Below are 25,242 nucleotides of genomic sequence, written 5' to 3' on the forward strand. Positions count from 1 at the left end.
ACTCCCTCTCTATATGGTGACCCCCAGGACAGTAGGGACGTTGCCTGACCTGCCCACCAGTGTCCCCAGCACCAACAATGACACTGATGTAGTTTGGATATTTGTCCCTTCCGAATCTCAGGTTGAAATATGATCACCAGTGTTGGAGGTGGGGCCTGGTGGGAGGTGTCTGGGTCATGGTCTCCAATCCCTCATGAAGAGCTTGCTGCCATCCTGGAGGTTATGAGTGAGTTCTTGCTCTGTGAGTTTTCATGAGAGCTGATTGTTGAAAGAGCCAGGCACCTCCCTCTCCTCTCTCACCATGTGACACCTCCTCCCTTTCTCCTTCCACCATCAGTAGAAGCTCCCTGAAGCCCTCACCAGAAGCAGATGCTGATGCCAGGCTCCTGGTATAGCCTGCAGAACTATGAGCCAAATACATCTGCTTTCTTTATAAATTATTCAGCCTCAGGTATTCCCTTATGGCAACACAGGCAATCTAAGACAGGCATCTTGGCATATGGAAGGTGCTCAACAAATATTTGAGAAATAAACAAATTTGAGAAATAAACAAGCAAACAACAAATGGGTAGTGAATGAAATTAAACTGTATGGTACTTGGCACATACTAGTTGCAAAATGTGTTTATAAAATTTATTTTATTTAGACTCTGAATCCAGGGTGACTTACAATAAATGAGTTCACATAAAATGAACACATTTTAGACCTATCCTAAACAAAACCCAAGAGCCACTATGCAGAAGATGAAGGGAGTAGAAGTATTCCAATAACTTCTTTTTTGAGAAGAATTATAAGAATTAAGTACAAATTTAAGTTATGAGCTTCTTAGTAGCCAAAGCAAGAAGGTAAACCAGATGACATTCCACAATTCTATTATATGCAGAAAGCAACATACTGTCACCCAATGCTAATGTCTTATCAGATACCTTAGATGAACAGGAAGGTATTCCTGGCTCCCACCTGGCCTCAGTAGATCTGCTTGAAAGAAATGACACAGCATTTAAGTTTTGTTCCATGTGGTCAACTCAGACCACTGTCTCTTCTTTCCCTACGTGCAAACCTACTAACTAGTTCCCCTTAGGAGGAAAATGCCTGGCTTCCATAGTTTTCCCTTCTACAGCAGAGGTGCTGAATAGGATGAGCTACCTGCCCATTTTCTAGGTTGACCAGACACCCTCAGAGACTGCTGTGAGATTTCCTGGTAGGGTCAGTTCACAGATGTAGCATGCTTCTTCAAGAGTGAGAGGACTCTGAGGGAGATATACTTTGAGAGCACTCAGTAACTGAAAGGCAAGAAACACCACAACCAGAGCAGCCTCCCAAAGGCAGGGACCATCTGTCCTTGGAAACGGCAAACTTAAATTGGAAGCCTTCATGTGGGTATGTGAGAATGCTGATCCATCCCTCCCTAAGCACTGACCATGGGAGACAGCTACAGCCAGGGTGTCAGCTGCCCAGAAGCTGGAAAGAGATCAGAACAAATGTTCGACGATATGTTGCTGTCCTGCCTCTAGGAGGTGCCCCAGTGCAGTGGGAGGAACTTTGGAGCCCACCAAGCCTGGATTCACGTCCACCCCCAACTCGTTAACCACATGACCTTGAACCCTTCTTTGCACATTGTTCCCTCCATCTGCAGAAGGTGATTAACACCATTGCCCTGTGCAGGCTGCTAGCTACAAATACAGGTCGGGGGTCAGGCCGCTTGGGTTTTGACTCCTAGCTTACTGCTGGAGTGTCTTGGGCAAGCACCTTTACATCTTGCTTTGATTTTCTCATCTATAAAATGGGTATAGACAAGATCTATATCCTGTGACTATGGTAAGGACCATATGTACTAAACCATGTAAAGCCTTTAACCCATTTATGACAAAGGTTAAAAATTTTTCTGTGAAAAATCAGACCTTGGCGGTGACCTGGAGCAGTAGGATATAAGTAACTCCCACAAGCTTAGCGTTCCAATAATGGAACACTAGGCATACATAGGTAAAGACAGTGCTCTTAAGGATTAGATGCTACTGTTTTGATTCTGCAAACTTTAGGGCTTGATGTGAGGCCAAAAAGCATGTGAATACTCGGCACACTGCCAACACTTAGTGTTTGCATCCCTTTCTTGGGGAAAGCCAGGCTCAGCCTAAGCCCTGCTTGGGGGTGGGAGTCATGCCCCTTCTGCAAACCCAAAAAAGGGGTCCCAGGGACAGTTGGATGAAGAATTCCAGGCCAAAGCTTTTCCTTGGATGTGGCAGTGAGAACAGAGTGCACTGGGAAGGGGCTGGCCAGCGCCTACCCCGCTGGGAGTCACAGAAACAGAAATAGGAAGCCCCGGGCTGGTATTTACAGTAACTCCTCAGCCCCTGACCACATTGTCTTGTCTGTGGTGCATTTATTTTGGGGACAAGCACTGAAGTCATTGCTGCCCGAAAGTGCTCCAGGCAGGCCCGCCTGCTCTGCTTTCCCAGGAGATCCCTGAGGTGAGAACCAGACCCACAGGCAGGCCTGGAGGTCCTGAGTCTGGAAGGCTGACCGCGGGCCCAGCTCACTCCCCTGCCGGAGAGCAGGCCTAGGCTCCCCAGGAGGCTTTGAGAGGTGCCCCCAGCAGGAAGCTCGGAGGAGGAGGAGGTGGAGGGAGGGGCATCCCGCCCCACCCACACACACCCTCAGCTCACTTTCCTTTTCCTTCAGGGGCCGCCTTGGCCTGCCTTCCTGGCTGAGTGCTCCTCTCTCCATTTCTTATAATTCAGCAGGGAAAAGGGGAAGTGGATTCTTCAAAGCCTCTCCCTGGCCTTGATGAGCAAATGCATGGTCCCAGGCCTCAGCTCTGGCCTAGGCAGGCCTCCATTAGCTGCTGCCTGCCTGAATGACAGGCAATCCGAAAATGCCTCAGTTCCTGACACCTTTGCTTAGCAGGAGCGCTGAGCTTCCCTGGAGGCAGGCCTAAGGCTCCACCTGTGACCAGAGGCTTGACTTCTTCAAAACTGTCCTTTCTGGAAGGTTACTCTGGCCAGAACCTCCTCTTCCTGCCCAGACACATTACTGGAATGGAGCACTCCCCAACCCTCATGCCTGTCCTACCCTGTCCTCCTAGGCCAAAGAACCCTGGGGAGTAGTGCTGGCTCTCCCACATTCTAACAGTGGTACCTTAGTTTCCCAATTGCAAAATAGGGAGATCGAATAGGGCCCTGGCTTATCCTTTGCTTTATCTTTAAAGAAAACCTTCCACAAAATCCTACTTTATACCGCAGGGCTTTTCTGAAGGCAAGTGGGGACCTGTAGCCACCTCTGCCTGCCAGACTCCCCACCCTCCTTCCAAAACCAACTCCCTGGAAACCCTTAGGGCAAGCCACCATAGACAGTTGTGCGGGTTATACACTGCACAACCTTAGGAGATACAGGGCATGTTGTAGACTATGAGGCTGGCTCCCCCTAGAGTTGTCCAGAGCACAACCAAATATTGTGGGCTCACTTCTAGAGCTTCATGGAGCAGAATTTTAAAACCACTAGACCTGATTACCAGTTTGCAGGCTTAAAGAGCTGACACTCCTCTATTAGGTTAGCATTCAGCCAGTACTTCACTCACTCTAAGGTGTGAGTTCATAGGGGCTTAATCCACTAACATTCCTTAGGGATATTTGCATATTCACAGGACACAAAAACTGTTAAATGCCCAGGTTTAAAGGGCATAGCTGGAGAATGCTAGACATTATCTAAGGCAGGAAAGAGATGCTGAGGTCCAGGAGACTCCCTTGGCCTAACAGTTTATTCGAGAACGGGAAATGCCCTGCCTGTCTGCGACCAGTGCTTTCTTGGGGCCAAGAACTATGCCTCTTGGGCATTTTGACCACCCCAAAAGATATATGCCATTTTTACTAAACAGAGGAGAGGAAGAAAACTCAGATTTATCCCCTACGTACTGTTAGTCAGAAATTATGTTAGCACTGTGACAAATATCTCATTTATTTTCATAGCTACCCTTCTGGGCTGTTATTATCACCTCTTGGCAACAAATAATGTGAAGCTGAAGGGAACTAAGTATATTGCCTTGAGTGACAGAGCAAATCAGAGGCAAATTCGTGATTTGAACCCACATCTGTGTACTCCCAGCGAGTCCTCCCCTCCCTCCTGCCACCATCAGATGGATCCCTTCTGTGTTCTGGGTATCAGCATCCTATGAGGAATTCACTAAAATGTGTGTTCCACTTGAAATCTGAATTTCTAGGAGTCAGTCCCAGAAATTTCTGTTTAATTCCTCCTTGCTCTCAATAAGGGATTCTGCTACAGAACCTGGTTTGTAAACTAATGTTTTGGAAGTTAGCTTGACGTTTGATAGCAGAAATAATCTCGCACAGCCTAGGGAATTCCCACGTCTTTGTTCATGCATAGGAGGATGTCTTTTGTCTTCCATCCTTGAAGGCCCAATTCAAATTTAGCCTTCTCCAGGAAGCCTTCTTGGACTGCTTCTCCAGCATGTGGTATCTCCTCTGTTTCCTGCAATTACCTGCTTGTGCCTCTCTAATGCACTAATCACTGCAATGCCTTGGACAGGCTATCTGCATGCTTTTACCTCTCCTGGACTTGAAACCCCTTCTGGACAAACCTGGTTTTCTAATATTAGTTTCCATTTATCCATCCTCATTATCATGGAGGATGCCAGACACTTGGATGGAGCCCTAGATGTAAATCGAAAAGCAATCACTGAAATGGGTTATGTTGGATAGAATGATCAAGGCACTTTATTAGAAACCTGTTTCTAGATGTCAAGCCTGCAGATCCCTCAAAATTCTCAGCTGTTTCAGGTTTCTTTGCCTTTTATCACCCAAATCCCTCTACCAGAAATAATCTCTCTCTCCAATATATCCTCCTGGTGAAACTCTCTTGACACTTTTCAATCATTGTCCCCTTTGCAAAATCATTCCCACCCAGGGCAGCATTTACGACACCTGCTTCTGTGCTTCTGGGAAATCTCTGCTATGCTAGGACTCACCAGAGGTCTTCTATCTATACTTTATTGTATGCTCTTCTTCACTGGGCTGCAAGACTCTGCAGGACAGAATTAGGTCTTATTCATACATCTTTTTTTTTTTTTTTTTTTTGAGATGGTCTTGCTCGATCACCAGGCTAGAGTACAGTGGCACGATCTCAGCTCACTGCGACCTCTGCCTCCCAGGTTCAAGCAATTCTCCTGCCTCAGCCTCCCAAGTAGCTGGGACTACAGGCACACACCACCAAGCCCAGCTATTTTTTGGTATTTTTAGTAGAGATGGGGTTTCACCATGTTGGCCAGGATAGTCTCCATCTCTTGACTTTGTGATCTGTCCGCCTGGGCCTCCCAAAGTGCTGGAATTACAGGTTTGAGCCACCACGCCCGGCCTCATCTTATTCATTCCTACAGCCTTAGTGTTTAGACAGGCACATACTAGAAGCTCACGAGAAGAATGAATAAATGAATGGATGAGTGAATGAATGGAAAAATAATGGTAGCAGGTCTGGATGATGTCTTAACAGATGGGTCAGTTTTTCTCCCTAGAGTCAGTGTTTCTACAAGAACATAAACAGAGGGCAGCCAACCTGTTACCAAGACCTGGCTCCCCAGATTGTCCCGGGAGTCATCAAGTAGAAAGAAGAAAGTCCCTAAAATCAGTGGCCCCTCTACATGCCAGAGGTATTCCCAGTACCTAAGACAAAGCCAGGGACATTTTAGATAGTTGAACCTTACTTCCTCCCACAAGGTCTCTCTTTCAGAGAGTCTGCTTACTAGAGAAATTCCTCAAAGCGGATCCTGGAGTGTCACAAGAGCCCTTCACAAAGCCATTCCTACAATAAAACTGGCCTGGCGTGAAGCCCTCCCTCCTTGCTCCTTATCCCAGCATCTATGGGCATCAGAAAGCAACACACAGGCTATCATTGATAAGCATTTGGGTTGGTTCTACACACATACACCTGGAATACTATGCAGCCATAAAGAAGGATGAATTCATGTCCTTTGCAGGGATATGGATGATGCTGGAAACCATCATTCTCAGTAAACTGACACAAGAACAGAAAACCTAACACCACATGTTCTCACTCATAAGTGGGAGTTGAACAATGAGAACACATGGACACAGGGAGGGGAACATCACACACTGGGGCCTGACATGGGGGTGGGAGCTAGGGGAGGGTTAGCATTAGGAGAAATACCTAATGTAGATGACGGGTTGATGGGTGCAGCACACCACCATGGCACATGTGTACCTGTGTAACAAACCTGCACGTTCTGCACATGTTCCCCAGAACTTAAAGTATAATAATAATAAAGATAATAATTGAAAAATAAAGAAAGTAACATGCAGGGAGATCCCAGGGGCTTCATCAGCACATTCAGAGCCAAGTCACAGGGGTCAATGTTTTTCCCCATTTCTGCTCATAATCAGTAACAAATGCAGCCCATGACTCTGAACTTGCTTTTCTAGTACTTTTTAAAAAGACCTTTAGCCACAGAATTTTTATTAGCTCTTTTTTTATGTTTGTGTCATTTAACAATAAGACAATCCCCACAAATTGAAGCCAGACATGTTTGCCTAGGCTATCAAAAGACACTATATTTTTATCATGTTCGTCTTTATTTATTCAGTGTTCTTAGCTCTCTAGTCATGGATTTTCTGTATCTCCTCATTGTTTTGAAAGCCAGAAGATGCTGGCATGTGGTACAAGTCGATTCTCCACTATGCCCATATGTCTAAAACCCCTAGAAAGTTCTTTGTTAGGGAGAGTGGGAGAGACACTTAAGATGAAAATCTCTTTTCCATTTGCATGTACTCAATTGAATACAAGATCCTGTACATATAATTAAGTGCTGATATATATCATAATTGTGAAACTGGCACAATTTTGTATCTCATTAAAGTGGCATGATTAGAGCAGTAGAATGTACGCCATACACCTCCCTCCTTTCAGGTATCAACCAGGCCAGGTTTCTGTGGTGTCTCGGAGCTTTTTACATAATCCGTCTATTGCAGAGAGGACATGGGCTTCTGGAGACCACTTCCCAGGTGCAGTCACTGACACCAACTCAAGCTGGGACCATGCCCACCTACTTGGTGCTCAGACTCAGAAAGACTCAACCATTCGCCTTCATCCCAGGTTCAGTGAGAAGAAAAATCAATATTCCTAAGTGGGAAAAGACCCAATAAGTTGCTGAAAAAGTTACTTCCATTTATATGTTCGCTTTTAAGTGGGCCTCTCTGGGGCAGTGAAATGGCAAAGTGGCCAGAGCACAGAGGAGGTGGCAGCCAACCCAGCTCCCCTCTTACTGCCTTGCAACCCCAGAAAAGCAATTAACCTCTCCAAGCCTTGCTTCCCTGTTCATTAGTATTTATTTATTTGATTTTTTAAGCTTGCCCTTTGTGGTAAGGAATCACCTCAGGGCACAGGCACAAAAGAGTAATAATTCATTAAACTACATACAGCTGAGCTGAGATGGCTGACAGCCTCAAAGTTAGAGACAGCCAGACAAGCCTTTTGAAAGTTCTGTCCCACTAATTTGCCAGAACTACTGTAGGAGTCCAAGAACGCAGCAAGGAAGCACTCGCTACATGTGGAGAGAGACTTGAGGCATTAGCAGCAGTACCCAAGCAGGCTGACCATGCACTAGGAGCAAAGCCCATCTCAAAAGTGTGGAAGGTTCTTCTTAGCTTTAAAGGCAGTGTGGGAGCTACTGAGAATCTGGAAGAACATCTGATTGAGAACCGATACAACCAAGCAAGGACTGGGCACTATCAACAAGAGTGACCCTTCTCGGAGTCATGCCAGAACTCCCGGCTAGGAGTTAAAAAGAGGCAGAGGAGTTCACTCTCCCTGAGAATTAGAACTGTCCAGCAAGGGAAAATGAAATAATAAGCTCCATCCCCAGGGGAATCCAAGCAGAGATGGAGACCTACTATGCTCCAGGAACCATGCCAGAAGTCTGCATAAAATGCCCAGAGAACCAGATTACCCAGGTTGGGAGGAACCATGCCAAGCAGGTGAGATACAGCTCAATCTAACACTAATTCACAGAACACCTTATCCATAGAAACATTTTTTCAAGACTCCATTGATAAAGCCTACTGTATACATTTCACAGCCCTTCATCTTTTCCACTGGACAGCATATCTTAGATATCATTCTATGTCCCTCCAGGAGCAGGGCCTTTGTTCTTTTCAATGGCTACAATTATAAGCATCTATCAATGTATCACGTTTTACATTGAGTCTCCAATGATGTGCATTAAGGTGGTTTCTAGTGATCTGTTATCACAATATGTCATATGAAAGTGGTCACATTTCCATAAGTGGAAACACTAGGTCAAAGAAAATGTGCCTATGGAATGCTGATGGATACATTGCCTGGAATGAAGTGGCACTATCTCAGCTCACTGCAGCCTTGACCTCCTGGGCTTGTGATCTCCCACCTCAGTCTCCTGCATAGCTGGGACTACAGGTGTGTGCCACCACACCAGCTTTTTTTTTTTTTTTTTTTTTTTTTTGTAGAGATGAGGTCTCACCATATTGTCCCAGCTGGTCTCAAACTTCTGGGCTCAAGAGATACTCCCACTTCAGCCTCCCAAAGTGCTGGGGTTATAGGCATGAGCCACTGTGCATAGTCTGGTTCTTTGGCTGTACATGCCCTCTTCCCCTAAAAGTCTCTCCAGGTGATCAACTCATGTAGTCACAGGACTGCACTCCCCAGATAAAGCATAAACCTCTATTTCTGGAAGCCCATGACCACATTCTGAATACTTAAGCTCAAGAGAACAAAGCCTGAAGAGAGAACATCACTGGTCTGAAGTCTACCTTCTACGTTCTCAGTTCTTTTTGTAGGGTCTGTCTCTTCTTCATATGATTCTTATCCATAGCACCCAGTCCTTTCCCTTCCTGAAGATGCAACCCTAGACTTAACCACTAGACAAACCCAGCAGAACATACTGCCCCAGAACATAAGATCTATACATACAGTGCTTCTTTCTTGGCATTTTTCTCTCTCTAATCACTGCTGCCTTCTAAAGAAAATGTGGAGTGCTGTTTAATAAAAGGCTCATGTTCTGCTGAGCATGTTGATAAGTTTCGATATACAAATATTGGCCAAAGATGGAGCTGAAGCTGGAAAGAGCCAATACCCAATAAAGTCAGCGGAATTTGGAGATTCCAAGAGCCATCCCTGAAAGAGGGGATGAGAAGGAGAGGTAGAGAAGGGGGAAAGGAATCAAAGAGCCATCAAGTTATCAGGAGGTTGAGAGTTGTGTTGTCTGGGGAGTAGTGATGCTTCCCCAGAGGTCCTGGGACCCAAGGGCATTTCAAACAAGAAGGTTATCTAATGTTTACTCTGAAGCAGCTGTGAAGCTCAGATATAGGTGCCATATTGGTATTCCTACATGCCAAGCCATTGCTAAAGTCTAATGGGTTATTATTTTGGTATATGCGTAAGGCAGGGGAATAATCAATCAAGGAAGGAGCTGACCATGCCTGGTTTAATATGGCATGGATCAGTAAGTGCACTTTCAGAGGTGAACCTCAGAGCCTAAGATGACCATCAAAATGTTGGCTTTTGGGGATTCCAACTCTTAGGAAGGACCTCCATCGATCCAGAGGTCCATAGACTAGTGATTTCACCTGATCTCTGGGCCATATTATCTTGCACATTTCTTCATCTTTCTCCATGAGGGTAGGCCAAGATGGCTATTCCCATCACCAACTCTTCTTTCAGGGAGCCACGTGGCCTTCTAATTCACTTCATCCAGGACTCTGCTCTAACAGAAAATCCTTCCTGATTACCTAACTACAACCATACTCCCTGCACCATCTTCTCTATCCACTAACCCTGTCACCTGGCATTTTATATTTGTTTATTCCCTTCTTGTTGTCTCCCTCCCTAGAACTAAGTCCTCTAATAATGAGAAACTTCTCTACCTCTTTATCTTCTTGGTCCCCATTGCCTAGAACTATGTCTAGCACATAGTAGGGACTCAATAAATATTTGTAGAGCTTATTAAGCAAGCCAAGAATGACTGGGGTACATCAGAAAACATGAAAACATTTGGACATTCTTTAAAACTAAGCAGATTGATATTTTAAGTGCCTCAATGTAGCTGAGAAAACAACTATTTTATAAGGAACAGAGTGAAATAAAAGTCTAAGGGTTTAAATTTTTTTAATTAGTCCTATTATTCTCATGTTTTGCAGACTAATAGCAACCACAGACTTAGTTACATAGAAGGATTTTATGAATTGCACATCTCTCAGCAGGGTCTGACTGCTTGCCATGGACAGGGAGGGTGTAAGTCCCAGTCCAGATAACCATGAGCATCCATGAGTAATTATGACCAAGATCTTATTACCAAGCCAAACCTTGCACTAGGAGTTAGGCATGTGTTACTGAGGTCAGCAGTTGGCTCTTCTGTCCACTGTTTTGTGCCAGCCCAGACAACTTAATACTCCACCAGTGATGATACAAACTGTGCTCTCACTTTTTTTTTCAATTACAGAAATAGAGAACATGACATGGTCCATACAGAGAAAGATTCGAGCACTGAGTTTAATCCAAGAGTTGTCTGCATTTCCATCATGAAACTATTACTTTTCCACTCATCCTGACCCATCACCATTCCCCCACTCTGTATTCAGAACAGCCATCACTGCAGAGTAAGATGCCATTAGGTAGACACTGAGGTCATTAGCTGCATCCACACAGAAGAGCAGAGAGGCCAAAGGCAGCCTTTAGAAATCATACTTAAGCTACCAGAGTGAAGAGAAACTCCCTGAAGATTCAGGGGAACAGGATCTCTGGCCCAAATAACCCATAGCTACACAAAGAGATGCAGGGAACTGAACAGCAACTTCATGATGTAAGACAGTGTAGATAAATTATCTAAACTACTCAGAGTATCTGTCTACACAGCCTCAGCTTGCTTGAGAATTGTTCTTTCAGGCTTCACTGAAGCCATAGAAATAAATGAAAACATAATAGAACATAAATAAATATCATAAAAACCCCTCCCAAAATATAGTTGCTCTCCTTAGAGGGATGGTGATAAAATCAAGTCTGCATTCCTTAATAGAATGCAACAGTGTTAATATCCCAGCATTGTTTAAGTGAATTTGACACATATCTGTGCAAATAAATTAATACTCTCACTTTGACTGACTTTTTGGCAGAAACAAACAGGATGCCATGCCAATTTATGAGCTGACTTGTTACAAGAGCCTTTCTGAAAATAATAAAATAAAACCCATGGAAAGTACTTCATTATATTTTAACACCAAAATGAAAGAAGTCGGCTTTTCATTTTCCTTTTCTCTCTATTCACCTAAAATCCTCTGACCTGTTAAACTCTGTAATACAAATGTGCTAGTGATAGCAGTTGTGGGAGGAAGAATAAAGGCAACAGGAAATGGGTAGAGAGCAGGCAGGAGATGTGAGTAACAATTTATCAGGGAAGAGAATGACACCTCATTGTCTATATTAAAAAGAACTAGAAATAAATCAATCAACCATGTATTTATTCTTCCTGAACATCCAACATCCAATATTATAGCACAACATATATCTTTTCACATGTCTATACTACCTTGTTTTAAGAGTAGAGTCAAAATTAACCAAATAGCCAATTTATGAAAACCAAAGCATAAGAAATATCTTTCCACAAGTCCATACTACCTTTTTTTAAGAGTTAAAATTAACCAAATAGCCAATTTTTGAAAACCAAAGCACTGACAGTGACAAGTTTGACCACCTTTTCCTATCACTTCAACTGATTGTTTTAATATTTCTTTATTATGTTCTGCTTTTTGATTATTTAGTCTATAAACAACAAAACCTTAAGTATACAACTCAATTAATTTTTTACCTATGTATAAATAACTATCCAGGTCCATAGCTTCAGGAAGTTTTCTCTTGCTCCTTATTGGGCACTATCCACCTCCTAGCCCAGAATAACTCCTTTCACCTTTGTAAAAGGGTGAGCGTAGCAGCGGTGTTGCTGGGTAAGGTGGGATTCCAGTTATAGAAATTTCAAGTATGAGGAAAAGTAACAAAGGCGAAAGAAGGTGATTTCTTTAGATATTAGTAATTTCACTAGCTAGATATTGATAAATATCTTAACCTATAATATTAATATAGTTTAATCAAAGATTAAGATCGTTATCTTAATGTTAACATTTTTAGATCTTTAGCTGTCTCTTGAGCTTAAGTTCTTTAGATATCAGTAATTTTCTTCATTCTCGAATTTTATATTACTAGAATCATACATTAAATTTTCTCTCATGTCTCTCTTCTTTAGCTCAATATGCTATTTATAAGATCCATCCATGTTGTGGCATATATCCTTAGTTTACTATTTTTTATGGCTGTGTAGTATTCTACCATATGAACACACTGCAGTTTGTTTCTCTATTTTTCTGCTGATGTGTATTTGGGTTGTTTCCAGTTTGGCGCTACTACGAAACAGCTGCTGTGAACAATCTTGTACATGTCTTTTTTGTAGACTTGTACCTAGGTACTCATTTCTCTTGGGAATGATATCCCTAGTTCATAGGATAGGCAGATACTTAACTTTATTCAAAAAAGCCAAAGAGTTCTGCAAGGAGGCTGTACCTGCTCTTCTTTGCTTTTAAAATAACCCAAGGTGGGAGGATCATGAGGTCAGGAGTTCTAGACCAGCCTGGCCAACATAGTGAAACCCCATCCCTACTCAAAGTACATAAATTAGCCTGGCATGGTGACTTGTTTGCCTGTAATCCCAGCTACTCTAGAGGTTGAGGCAAGAGAATTGCTTGAACCCGGGAGGCAGAGGTTGCAGTGAGCCGAGATCCCACCATTGCACTCCAGCCTGGGCGGCAGAGCGAGACTCCATCTCATAAATAAATAAATAAATAAATAAATAAAAATAACCATGTTTTTGACCAAATACAACTTGTATCCACATTTCTTGTTTTCTTACCTCCTGTGAATAGTTTATTCATGGACGTACAGATGCTGGGGATAGCAGAATTCCATGAAAGAACACAGGCTTTGGAATGAACTTCAGATAAGCTTCAAAACTCCCCACTCACTAGATTACTGACTTGAATCAAAATTTTATTTTGAGGTCAGCTGAGTGGCTCATGGTTGTAATCCCAACACTTTGGGAGGTCGAGGTGGAAGGATTTCTAGAACTCAGGAGTTCAAGGCCAGCCTAGGCAACAGAATGAGACCCCTGTCTCTACCAAATATATATATATATATATTTAAATTAGCTAAGAGTGGTAGCACACACCTGTAGTTCCAGCTACTTGGAAGACTGAGGTGGGAAAATTATTTGGGCCTGGAAAGTCAAGGCTGCAGTGAGCCAAGATTGTGCCACTGCACTCCTGCCTGGGCAACAGAGTGAGACCTTGTCTCAAAAAAAAAAAAAAAAAAAGATTTTATTTTAAACACGTAAGTCTTAGTATTTCTTTGTAAAATAGTGACGTTATCTATCACTCTATAGGCTCATTGTAAAAATGAGGTGAGATGAGACAGGTGAAAATATCTAACACAGTTTCAGCCGCATGGCAGGTACTGGATAAAGGCAAATTCCCCAGTCTTTCTGCATCCTTTGAGCTTGACAAGCACCTTCTTTCTTCTATTCGGTTTTGGGGTCTCAAGAACTCTCTCTCTCTCTCTCTCTCTCTCTCTCTCTCTCTCTCTCTCTCTCTCTCTCTCATATTCCCCCCCCCTTCCTCTCTCCCTTCTAGGCCCCAGGGATTGAGGAGGAAGGAGGTCAAGAAAAGAAAGACCCTGCAGAATGGAAGGTCAGGGGACCAGAAGAGGATGAAAATCCACCCTCCACAGCAGAAGGGAAAAGCTGTATTTACAGTAGGACCCAGATGGAACTGATTTGTTCAGAGCCATCTTCCTCCTGAGTGTGATATTTGTCCACATCATAAAACCACAGGCTACAATGTGTCTGACATTATACCAAGTGATATAACCCCTCCTAATGATATTATAATAAATCCCAAATGAGGCAGCCATCACTGGGCAGCCTTTTCAAAGTGTTCCTGAAATAGTTTTTACAGAACAAGGGATCTGCATGCCAAATGCAGAGGCTCACATGAGGCCAGAGGAGTTAGCTCAGGCATACACATGAACACAACTGTGGCTTAGTTTTTGGCTGGGAACTTCTTCTTTCTATATTAATCTATTGGTCTTTATGAAAATCAAAATGTGCCTTTTTTTTTTACTTTTTTATATGGAAGATGAAATTGGACATTTTCTAAGTGCAATAAAATGTCCCCCAGGGTGCTTTTTTATTATTATTCTTTAAATCAGCAGTTTCTGTGCCTCTTCATTAGCACAAGCCAACGACCTCTCATCTTGGCTTCACCTCCAAGAAAGCTGACCACATTTCCTGCCATCCTGGTGGTGGAGGCTTATTTTTCTCTGTTTTTTTCCTCACATTCATAGGTATGTTTCTGAGATACCATGTGATCTGCTTCCACAAACGTGGGGAGCTTGCTGACTCAGGAACCATTGAATTTTTTTCTAGGACAAACATGTAGCACTTTCTGCCCTTAAAGGCAAGAGCCGCACTAGTATTAGGGTTGGATACACCATCCTCCTGGCTTGTGGTCTTGGAATTAGTAGGATCTGGAACAAGAAGGAGTATCTCTCACAATCACCAATACCCTACCACTACCATAGCCAGCACTACCATTTCCATGACCAGATTCACAACAACACCACTGTTGCTCTGACTTTCATCACTTCCCTTACCCGTCTTTCCCACATAATTACCCTTCTGGCCATTCCCATGGCAGTGGATAATCTGTTGTTTTCATCTTCCAGCACACCTCTCTCCTTCCCATTCCCCATGTCATATGATTCCATCACTGGTCCAAAATTTGAGCCCAAGGTACAAATATATCTGTTTTACCAATATTGGGATAGATTTTTTTTTTTATTCTGTCACTGGGATCACAAGACTGGCCTGGGTAAGTCTAAAACTGCTAGAGGTCACTAATTGCCAAAAGGAAAAAAAAGAACTTATTTAACATGAAATATACACCGAAGGCAGCAAATAAGACAAAAGGAAAAATAAAAGAGAGAAGCTCTTTGAAAATTGTTGGGCCACCTGGATTCAGCCACATCCATAGTTTTCATTGTTTAAAATGTTACCTGTTTTGCTTACACTGCTTTGAATTGGGTTTCACTGGCATAAAAATGAAAGGATTCTGACCAAAACAACCATCCCTGTCACCTGGTTCATATTACCCACCTCTACTCCAAATACATTCAAGTTTGGCATCCCATATCCAAGTGTTTGCTGGCAAGCCAGGGCCTGGGGTTGAGATTCTAAAGATGACTATGATCTCCTACCCAAGTAAGCCCAAAGACGAAACCAGATTTCTTAAGGAAAGCAGGTACTTCATGCCAAGGAGACGAAACACAACTTCGAGCCTGGAAGAATTAGAACAACACTAGGTTTAAAACAAGAGCAAAAGACCTGAGACAATTGTTCCCAACACTAACAGAGTGCAGGAACTTTCCTTTATGGGCTAGCCTTTCGGATGGTGGTGATAGGAGGCTGACTTAATAAATACAAACCAAGATAGAAGACACCTCTCTCACCAGCATCATAGTCCACCAAGTATCAATAGCATCATGGTGGCTGTCTTGTGTTTCATCTTTTCCTGGGCATTTAGAATTCAGTAGATACAAAGAGGAACGCTACTTTGTGGGAGTATATAGTCCCATAGAGTGGAAACACAGAAAGACCAATTTAACAAATAAACTTTCACAAGCAACAAAAGGCTATTTGTCCCAAAAAGAGTGGCTAAGATACAAGGTGGACATTAGTTTACATTTGGAGTTGTTTGGGTCTTTCTTTTCATAGCATTGGCCATCTTTAGAAGGCAATTATTTTAACATAGCATTTTGTTTCCTCTGGTGTTACACTTCTAAAGTTTCCACAGTGGTACTGGCTTTCAATGCTTGAAAAACCACAGTAGAAACATAAAGAAGGATATGCATTTTCATTTTCTTGTACCTTCCTTCCCAGAATCACTTTCAATACCATTCGCATCACTTCTGCTATCACTGGAATGGCGCAATCCTGGGGCATGGGCTGGGAAGAATGATAAATCCTTCCTCATAAGTGATAATGCTTGCTGATAACATGTATTCTTTTCCTGGTTTTAAAATTAATGTCAATTATGTATTTGTTAAATATGTTTGGTTGCAAGTAGCAAAAGCCAACTGAAGATGAAATGAGCCTAAAGGGGCCTATGATAGAAGGCCACAGGAGTCACTTGAGAACCAAGGTGCAGGCTCCAGCCAGGCCTTTAGATAGACTGGACCAAGAAGTCCTGGACATATCCCCTCTTTCTGCTTCTCTGAGTCTTTTGCTCCAGTCCTCTTTCATCCTATGCACTAGCTTTCTCCTAGCAGTTCCTAGGAAGATCCAGAGCCTAGCTAGCCAAAGCATTGAAAACCAGCACCACTGTGAAAGATTTAGAAATGTACCACCAGAGGAAACAAAATGCTATTTTAAAATAATTGCCTTCTAAAGATGGCCAACCCTATGAAAAGAAAGACCCAAATAGCTCCATTTCATTTTCTTCTGGGTGCTACTAATGGAAAGCAGCCTAGTACCGTGGGTAAGAGCTGACTCCACATTCTGCTAGCTGTGTGACTTTGGGCAAGCTTTGCCCCTTGAGAAAATGAAAAGAAATAAGGCCCTCTTTAGAACAATGCTCATCCATGGAAAATACTCTGTGAGTGGTGGCTGGCATAATTATTAACACAAAAGGAGTAGATGACCAGTTCTTTTGATTGAAAACACCCTGAAGGATTGTGTACATACAAAGATGAGGCAGAAGATACCTTTAAAATTAGGAATCAGATATTATAGAATCACTCAAATTAACAAAGAGAAAAGAATTCCAAGTATCCTAGAACAAACTGAGAGGAGAGAAAGGGAGAGAAAAATTAAATAGTATGGCGAAAGAACGGGGCTTAACATGGCATAGTGTTACCCATGTGGAGAGCCAAATGGACTTTGAAGAACCGGAATATTTAATACAAGGAATCTTAATCCAGGGCCTATGGATCCCAAGTGATGTGCAGATAGAATTCAGGGAGTCGTTGAACTGACTTGGGGGAAAAATCACAGCTTATTTTCACCAACCTCCAATAAAAATTAACATTTTCTTCAATTATAAATATATAAACAACCACTCACAATAGTTATTGGTAACTTTCCTGGCTTTGCAATCAATAGAAATCACAGATGTTCTCATATCATATTACAGTGTTGCATACATTTCAAAATATTATTTATACTTATCATTACTTTGATATTATAATCAATTTCTGTCTAACCTGTATATCATGTTATTGAATGCATTATTAATAAAGAAGCACTTCACATCACTGTATCACCAACTTTTTTCTTAAATATTTGATAACTTTATTTTAACATAATTCATTTTCTTTGTAATCCTGTATATTTTATGGCATGAATTTAGAAACATAATATTTGGAAGCGTCTATAGTTTTCACAAGACTGCCAGTAAGGACTCTTAAAAACAAAAACAAAAATCTTTAAGTATCTCTGATATAATATAGAATGTATTCGTTTTAGATGGTATATGATAATAAACCCTCTCTTCTTTTTAATGTTTCTATTTTTTCATAATACTTTAAGTTCTGGGGTACATGTGCAGAAGATGCAGATTTGCTGCACAGGTATGCAAGTGCCATGGTGGTTTGCTGCATACACCACACCATCAGTTACATTAGATATTTCTCCTAATGCCATTATCCCTCCCCTAACCTCCCACCCTCGGACAGGCCCCAGTGTATGATGTTCCCCTCTCTGTGTGTCCTTGTGTTCTCATTGTTCAACACCCACTCATGAGTGAGAACATGCAGTGTTAAGTTTTCTGTTCTTGTGTCAGTTTGCTAAGAATGATGGTTTCCAGCTTCATCTATGTCCCTGCAAAGGACTCTTAATCTATAGATCTTTAGTAAAAGTCTAGTACAGTATATCCAACAGACTCACATTCCAAACTGTTTGAAGGAGGACTGGAGGTAGAAGAAATAAAAGAAAAGGAACTGGGGCTGGGCGTGGTGGCTCATGCCTGTAATCCCAGCACTTTGGGAGGCCGAGGCGGGTGGATCACAAGGTCAAGAGATGGAGACCATCCTGGTCAACATAGTGAAATCCCGTCTCTACTAAAAATACAAAAAATTAGCTGGGCATGGTGGTGCGTGCCTGTAATCCCAGCTACTCAGGAGGCTGAGGCAGGAGAATTGCCTGAACCCAGGAGGCAGAGGTTGCAGTGAGCCAAGATCGCGCCATTGCACTCCAGCCTGGGTAACAAGAATGAAACTCCATCTCAAAAAAAAAGAAAGAAAAGGAACTATACCCCATGCATTGGACAAGCTGCCAGATCAAAGATATAAGAAAACCCGCACACTTTGGGAGGCCAAGGTGGGAGGATCACTTGAGGCCAGGAGTTTGAGACTAGCCTGGACAACATAGTGAGATCTTATCTCTACAAAAATAATTTTTTTTAAAAAAGCACAAAAGACAGAAGAGAATAATGGAATTCTAAAGACACAAAGTCACTATTAGAGGTGATGGTGAGCATGCACGTCCTCAAGGAGTCACACAACTCATTAGGAAGGTGTAGACTTTCCACAGGACACAGGATGGCAGTTAAAATCAGCAATGTCTAACTCAAAAGTGGCAGGTTGGCCCCAAACTGACACTTGTGGTTTTAATAATACAAAGACCACCAGTAACCCAATCAACACCCAGAAATAATTATCATTACTATACTTATATATGTTTTCCAGTTATTTTTCTGTATGTGTGTGTACATGTCTGTTGTTGTATTCTAAAGTTTATTGTATTAACATATATGAATACAATCAAGTTTCAAAACTAGATTCATAATAAAAGCACACAAATCCTACTTTTTAAACTTTGTCATGCCCAAAAATACAATATTTGTGGTTATATTATGTTTCATCATACAGAGATACCATCTGCTGTCACTAATTCCTCTAATACTTGACATTTACATTGTGTTTAGGATTTCACTTATAAAAATGATACATAGAAAAAATTTTGCACATAATTTTTATGAAACTTTGACTATTTCCTTAGAATAAATTTCAAGTTAAAAAAATTAAGTCAAAGTCTACCAACACTTTACCACTCATAAAATGCATTGTCAAATCATTTTTGTTACAATTTCAGTAGGCTCATCAGCAATGTGTAAGAAAACTTACTTTGCCAAATTTGTCATCACTGCATATCATCCTTTTTAAAATATTACTCTTTATTTTTAATTATAATGCATGCTTGTAACGAACTTTCTAAAATTGTCTACAACAGTTCCTCTCATCCCGGCATGCAGCCCTCCCTTTGCAATTTGACTTTGCAAAGTCAACTGTGAACAGTTCTATCAAGTTGAATGACATGACAAGGAACAGAAATAACCATCTCAGCTGGGGTCCTCTAGCTCAATCAGCCTCCACCAAACCCACCAGCTGACTGCAATAGAATTGTGTAACCCTGGCCAAGACCAACAGAAGAAACATCCAGCTGAGCACAGCCCAAATTACTGGCCCTCGGAATCATGAGTCAATATAATGGTTGTTATTTTAGCCACCAAGTTTTGGGTTGATTTGTTACACAGCAATAGATAACTGATACAATGTTCACTTTTATCATAAGAAATATATATTAAATTTTTGGGGAAAGTAGTAAAATGAATCCAGTATTCCACCATCCAACACAGAGGAGACCACTGCTAACAGTTTGTGTATTTTGTTCCCATCTCTTTTATGTCAGCATGCATGTACTATATTGATATAGTACTATAAACTAATCTTGCTTTTAAAAATTGTTATAAAAATTCTACAAGCCCACCAGCAAATTTAATCCATTAAAACATTAAATGCATAGCTATTTAAAACCACTAATAAAGATTATTTAATTCTAGCTATTAATGATAGCTATTTAATGCCATTATTTAATGATACATTACAAATATACGTATCAGATCAATGAAAGTGCAATCATCTAGATAAATATTAACAATTAACTGGTAAGTTTGATGTCCATTTTTTGGAAAAAAAAATTGTAGAATATAAGGAATAGGAAAATTCAAACCTAATATGACATGATTAAAATATGTATTTTGAAAGCAATAGTCAATTTTATACTAAAGACACTATATAAGCAGTATTGCTATTAGAAGTAGGAGCAAGACAAGAATGTTCCCTACAATATCACCACTAATAATTGCCCTGGAAATTCTAGTCAAAGCAATAAAACAAGAACATTGAAATATAACTATTAGAAAAAAGAAAACAAAATTATGAACACTTACTCATGACATTATCACACATCTCAAATCCTAAGACAATCAAATAAAAATGTGTTAATTTGAAAATTGAGTATAAGAGCTTGATATAAAATGAATATACATTTTTTTCAAAATTGCAATAATAACATATTAGAAAACTAATGGAAATCTATCATCTTTCTAACTATAAAAATATTTAGTATCTCCTATACATATTTTAAAATATAAACTATCTAGAAATAACTTAATGACTAAATGTGAAAAAAAAGAATGAGCTTACATAATTGACAGCAAAGAGATTGTTTTATTACATTATCGTGTGTCCATAGTAATACTATCCAGTCATTAAAAATCATATTTTTGAGGAATGTTTAAAAACTTGTCAAAAAGTTGAAATATAGGGTTAGGTGAAAAGATTCATGATACAAAATACTATATGCAATATCATCTCAAATGTGTGTTTGTGTTTATGAAGCAACATCTGTCTCTGCTTCTAAGAAGAAGTCAATAGAGAAAAACTTGAAGACAAGATGAGCTGTTGTTGCTCTAGCTCCCTCATCTCAGGCTATGGCTTGTTCCCCAAAGCTGCTCCTGGGACCACAGCCTGGTGCCAATTATATATGACATCCTCTATTCTACTTTGAAAGATAACCAGCCTAACAAGCCTCTGCGATCCGTGTCACAGTTGGAGTTCTCTACATCAGAGGTAAACACCTGGCCTTGGGAAACCAGAGTAACAGATCAGCTGAATGGGTCACGCACCATCAATGTTCTGCAAGGGTGAGAACTCATTCTCCTTCATCCTTCATTGTGCCTGGAGACCATCATCACCATCACCCTATGGTCATCAATATGCTTGGGCTTCCCAAGAAGAAGCCCAGTGCTATATACCCAAGCAGATTGAGCTATTTGCTGAAGATGAGTCTAACTGATTCAATGTGGGTATGTTTTCTATTGCTGAGAAACTGAGATACCTACGACATAAATAAGGTGAACAAAGCCCACTGAAAGTCAGATTGACTGGTGTTCAAATCCTGATTCTACTACTTCCTGGCTCTGGGGACAAGTTACTAAATCTCTACGAACCTCACTTTCTGTACTGTATATGTAATTAGTAATAATATGTACCTTACAAGACTGGTATGAGAATTAAAGAAGATATAGCATCGCACCATTTATTTCAAGATAATAAATTTACCTTGGTCTCCAAAAGGTATATAAGTGAAGGGGAACTTGGGCTTCTAATAAGAGGACTGTTGTTGGAGGAACCTCAGGTTCACCATAAGTCACTTCAAATGTGCTCAACCTGTGGAACTGCAGAAACTATCAGTGCAATGTGAATGGTACAAAGTTAGATCCCAAACACAGGGCTGGAAGCCCACTGGTATCTCACTGTCCATGATGGGTAGGATTGCCAGGAAGAGCCAATAAGAACACAGGGCAGTTAGACTTTATTTCTACTAGGCAATAAATTATTAAAATTTTTGGTATAAGCATGTCCCAAATGCATAAGTATGTGTTTTTCTTCTGTTCATTGATATATTCCAGACCCCTAGACTATACCTGGCATGGAGTAGACACTTAATAAATATTTCTCTACCATGAACAAATTTCTGAATATGTAAGCAGAACCCCATGAGCAGTATGGAATACAAAATTTACAATAGGAATTGGCCCTAATGTGATTGTCGGAGCTGGTGGAAAAGTCTGTAGACTCTGCAACTGGCAGTGGATCTGAAGTTGCTACAGGCTGGCAGCGTTGACAATCAGGATATAAAATGATGTGAAGCAGAAGAGAGGAAGGAACTGGGATCCACATCTGTCTCTCTCTCTCTGTCTAACCTTGTCAACAGGTGACTTTCAGAAGAAGCTGACTCCCTTTGTCACAGAGCTGCACATACACATGACCTAGGCTCAGAGAAACTGATGCACAAGAACCAGTGAAAGACAGCTGATCAGCAAAAGCCTGCAAGGGCTGCAGCAGTGTATGGAGCCCTACACTTTCCAGATTGTGCTAATGATCTTCAGAGTAAAATGAGAGCTGCTTCCTTTCTACCTTCCTCATCTCGGGTAAATTTCTCTTGTGGCCAACCCTAACCTAGAACCATACAAGGAAGGGAATTTGAGGAAACACTGTTCTATCTTTGCTAGATTGGTGCAGTTCAAAACCATGACCATCCATCCTTTGCTCAACTTGGCATCCATGCATAACTCGTTCAAAAATACCCAAATAAAGATACCAGCAAAGTCGTACTCCTGCTTAACATGATGCAACTAGTCTTCAAACAGTTAAAACATGCTATCTCCCCGGAATAGAATACAGGGTGTCACTGGATGATGTTCATTTATCTTGCAGCTAAGCCACACTTAGTCGCACCTTTTTGATAGTCTGTAAGTTGAATGCAGAGTTAAAAGGTTTACTTCTCTTAATGTATCTTGCATTTGATGGAGGGAGAATTAGCGTGGGGAAAAAGAAAAGACTTGGTTAATGCAAATATAATTATATCAAAATAATGAAGAAATACTCATAATTACTATAGGCCTTATTTCTTCAACTGGTCGCGTGGTCATGGCTGGCAGTCCTGGTGCACTCCCACCACCTTTTGCATGCTCCCTTTGCAATGAGCAGGTAGCCTGGTTCATCATTCTTTGCTGCCTGGTGGAGTGACCCAAAGCTTAATTCTTGAAGGATCTGGGTCATCAGCTGTCCCGCCTGTATTTGGTCACGGTAGTTTTTCAACTTTTATCACCTGACTTGGAAATACTAAGGGGTGCCCCAGGGGATGCCCTACATTCCAGACACACTCCACTTACCCGTAGTATGTAGCAGCAACACAGTTTCTCCTTGGTATTCAGGATCAGTCACCCTAGCCAGCACAGTAACTCCCTTCCTTAGAAGTCCACTCAGGGACATGAGGAGTCCAAGGAGGCCAGGAGGCAGTCTCAACTTCCCTCTAATTGGCTGTTATTGTGCCCTTTCAAAGGAGCACTTCCCCCGCCAGGGTCTAAGTCTTCTGGGTAAAGAAAGGTTACGTTGGGTGCGATAGCTCACGCCTGTAATCCCAGCCAATACAGGTGGACCACTTGAGTCCAGGAGTTGAAGACCAGCCTGGTCATTATGGCGAAACCCCATCTCTACTGAAAAAAAACACAAAAATTAGCCAGGTGTGGTGGTGTGCACCTGTAATCCCAGCAACTTGGGAAGCTGAAGCAGGAAAATCACTTGAACCCAAGTGGTGGAGGTTGTGGTGAGACAAAATTGTGCCACTGCACTCCAGTCTGGGTGACAGAAAAAAAAAAGGAAAGAAAGGTTAAGTTCACAGGGGAAGGATGCAAAAATTTTGCTTTCAGATCATGGGGGTAAGACAAAGAAAAGTTCATTCCCCAACCTATGACACCTGGCTATGGCGAATCCATCACTGATTATTCCAGTCCCATAAAGTGCTACCACCCAGCCAGGGCCATAAAGTCTCCAAAAGGCTTATTCCAGAATCCTATCAGGCCACCTGCTTTGGGCTGATGGAGGACATTGAAAGGCCAGTGAATTTAATGGTCATGAGTTAATTGCTGATCTCCATTTGCTGACACATGAGTCCCTTGGTCAGAAGCAATGCTCCTGGAACACTGACGGTAAAGAGGACCCTCTGAGATATGTGGTGGTTCTGGAAGCAGCATTTCAGGCAGAGAAAACAGGTCTATATCTATCTAAAGTAAGTGTCTGTTCCCATGAGAACAAAGCACTGCTCCTTCTATCATAAAAATAATTCAATGTAATCACCCTACCACTAGGCTGATCCCAGGGGGAATGGTGCCAGATTGAGGACTCAGAGTGGGTCACTTCCATTAGTAGGTAGAGCAGTGAGCAGTTGCAGTAGGCAGAGTAGCATTGAGGAATGAAAGTCCATGTGGCTAAGCCCATGCAAAACCTCCATCCCTGCCATCAAAGACACTTAGTTGATGAAATATAGATCTACAAGTGGCAGAGGAGGCATCAAGAGACTCCTGGGTCACATCTCATTATTCTGTGAGCACGAGTACAAAGCAGGAAGTATGGAGCAGGGCCAGCAGGAATCAGGGAGACTCGGGACTTTAGAGAACAGGCTGAAGTGCCCAGAGTTTATGATTTCCCATGGGTGGGTCAGAAGAGTTAAGATAATATCAATATCTTCCTCTGTATTCTGGAAGCATCTCAAATGAACACAGAATCTGTAAGGGATTAGCTGTATGATCTGACACCCTGCTCAGCAGACATGCTCCAGGGGAGAGACCTTGCCCCACCCCCACTCACTGGTGGCAGGATTTTGAGGGGAACCCAGAAAGAGGCTGGTGCATCAGAGCTTATGGACCTCCCCTGTGGCCCATGTCCTTTGTGACATTCACAGACCATTGGTAGCTCCTTCTTAATGGACCTCCCAGAATACCAAAGCAAAGCAAAGCAAAGAGCTCGGTACCTTCCTCACTTCTGCTTTACCCAATCTTTTAACTTCAAAGGCCTCATAGAAAAGACTCTTCCTTTGTTTTACATGTCACCCTCCACTTCTGACATGGCACCCAGTTAGCATGACTTGGTAGCACAAAATAGGGCAATGCTAAATGAGGACCCTCCCGTCCCTGCCCCCAGCCCCCATCTCCCTTTTTCCTGCCTTCTCTCCATTCTGGGAGACTTTAGTTACCACAGCCCTGGAATCGCTAGCATACATCACACTGGACCCCTGGAAGCTTGCAGGAAGCACAACCGCCCACCCCGACATCAAGCAAATGGTTGTTAGCTCATAGAAACAACTCTACTAAAGGTTGAGGAGCTGACCTCATAGTCCAGGCTCTGACCCTTACCGGTGGTGAGACCTCACCTTAACCCCTTTGCTTCCCGTGCAGTTAAATGAAGTTG

The sequence above is a fragment of the Saimiri boliviensis genome, chromosome 9 (assembly GCF_048565385.1).
Source record: "Saimiri boliviensis isolate mSaiBol1 chromosome 9, mSaiBol1.pri, whole genome shotgun sequence".
NCBI lineage: Eukaryota > Metazoa > Chordata > Mammalia > Primates > Cebidae > Saimiri > Saimiri boliviensis.